Consider the following 2560-nt stretch of genomic DNA (forward strand, 5'->3'; position numbering starts at 1 on the left):
ATGGTGAGTCGACGACCCGGGTGCACCAGGTCGTGCCCCAGGTATTTTAGCACCTATTCTACGAAAACTTTTTCAAAATTTAGATTGTTTTAACAGCCAAAATAACTAAAAATTGTGATTCGACGATCCGGGTGCACTAGGTCGAGCACAATGTACTTTAATATGTATTCGACGAGAACATTTTCAAAATTTATACTTTTTGAATAATAAAGACAGTTCTAAATGGTGAGTCAAAGACCTGGGTGCACCAGGTCGCGCCCCAGGTCGACTCTAATTTTCAGTGATTTTGGCTGTTGGAATAATCTAACTTTTTGAAAATGTCTCGTAGAATACGTGCTAAACTACCTGAGGTGCGACCTGGTTTACCCATGTAGTCGACTCACCATTTGGAATTGTTTTCATTTTTCACAAAATTCAAATTTTTAAAAAGTTCTCGCAGAATACGTATTATACTACCTGGTGCTCGATCTGGAGCACTCGGATCGTCGACTCACAATTTTTAGTAATTTTAGCTGTTGAAACAATCTAAATTTTGAAGCAGTTCTGGTAGCATACGCACTAAGCTACCTAGGGCGCAACTTGGTGCACCCGGGTCGTCGACATACAATTTTTAGTAATTTTGGCTGTTGAAACAATCTCAGTTTTGAAAAAGTTCTCGTAGAATACGTGATAAGATACCTGGGGCGTGACCTGGTGCACCAGAGTCGTCGACTGACCATTTGGAATTGTTTTCATTATTCACAGAATTTTAATTTTTTAAAAGGTCTCGTAGAATACGTATTATACTACCTGGTATGCTAGATCAGGTACACCTGGATCGTTGGCTCACAATTTTTAGTAATTTTGGCTGTTTGAACAATCTTCATTTTGAAAAAATTCTCGTAGAATACGTGCTAAGCTACCTAGTGCGCGACTACATTCACACGGATCGTCGACTTACTAATGGTAGTTATTTTGGAAATTGGCATAATTTAAATTCTTAAAAAAAGTCGGCTATTGGCAAACCTAATATTTTTATTTTTAACTCAGGCTAATTTTCTCTGAGACTTACATGTTCTTAAGAATATTGATGAGTGTTTAACGTGTTTAACTTTTTTCACACGAGTATTTGCTTTTAAATAAACTTTCATGGGTAGGAAATGATTTTTATTTTAGTAAAATATAATCGCCTTTTTCGATAAAAAACGAATCTTTTGTGTTGAAAATTCAAACGCTTGGTAGAAAAGTCAAGTATTTTGTTAAAAAGCCATCTTTTTGAGTAGAAATCTATTATTCTCTGTTGAAAGTTCAACTTTTTGGTTAGAAATTCCAATATCTTGTTAATAATTCATCTTTCTTGATTGAAAATTATCTTTTCTTTTTTAATTCATCTTTTCTGATTTTTAAGGCTACTTTGTTCTGAAACATTTGACTTTAGTGCTTGAAAACTTTATTTTTTGTTGAAAATTCATAATTGGTAGTAGAAACTCCTTCTTTCTTGATTTAAAATTAACATTTTTTCATGAAAATTCAAATGTCTTCTAGAAAGTTTGTATGTTTTTCATAAAAATTCAAATGTTGGAATTATAATATTTTTGTTTGAAAATTGGACAATTCGATCAAAAATTCATCTTTGAAGGCTAAAAATTCAAATATTTTATTAGAAATTTAACTATTTTGTGAAAAATCGAATTATTTGGAAATATTTAACTATTATGTTAAATTTATCATTTTTTGTTATAAATGTAATTATGCTGTTAAAAGTTCATATTGAAAATCCTTCTACTTGGTTAAAAGTTTATCTTTCCTGTTTGAAAAGAACCTTTCTTTTAATTTAGTCCGACTTCCATAAAATTAATCATTTTTGCTTCAAAATTGTACTATTTGCTTAAATTTTAAACTAACAATTAATTAATGTAAATAATTTTTCGGTCAAAAAACAGACTTATAAAGTGAAAGTTTAGACAATCATTTGATTTTACTAGATTAAAAATAAATAATCGATTTTAAATTTAAAGGAAAAAACACCTTTTTCATCACAAATAAAAATTTCAAATAATTTTTTCTTTCTTAATGCACTTTACAATTATTGTTTGTTGTAAAGAATTAGAAACAAAAACATAAAAAAATAATTTTAAATAAGAACGCTAACGGTAACCAATCTGGTAAATATGTACAAAAACAATAATTATAATTGATTAAATATCAATTAATTTCCAAACAATTCTTTATTGTGAAATAATTATTTATTAATTATTAATCAATTTAAAAATAATTAACTTTTGACTATGTAGGCAGAACTCCACTTGCTTTGAACTTTTGTTCTGATAATTTATGTACCGAAAATTAATTTGATTGTGAAATAAATAGTAATATATTACTTTTAAATATTTTCATATGATTCAAAGCCAATGAAATTTATTTTAATATCAAGATTCCTTTTAAATTATTGTTATAACATGGTGTAAATATAATCCCATTAGTGTACCAGGTGTATACATATGAAACCGGTATTGCCATTTAGCGGCCAGTAGGCACACTTGTAGGCACTGTCGGAACTTACCATTTGTGCTAATTGGCG

General features: G+C 29.5%; 1 protein-coding gene across 1 annotated transcript in view; it reads left to right on the plus strand.

The window, feature by feature from the left end:
- The window catches only part of LOC117178426 (glycoprotein 3-alpha-L-fucosyltransferase A-like), a 26596-nt gene that overhangs the window by 172 nt on the left and 23864 nt on the right, over positions 1 to 2560 (plus strand). The gene's annotated exons all lie outside the window — the stretch shown is intronic.

This window comes from Belonocnema kinseyi, chromosome 8 (assembly GCF_010883055.1).
Source record: "Belonocnema kinseyi isolate 2016_QV_RU_SX_M_011 chromosome 8, B_treatae_v1, whole genome shotgun sequence".
Classification (NCBI taxonomy): domain Eukaryota; kingdom Metazoa; phylum Arthropoda; class Insecta; order Hymenoptera; family Cynipidae; genus Belonocnema; species Belonocnema kinseyi.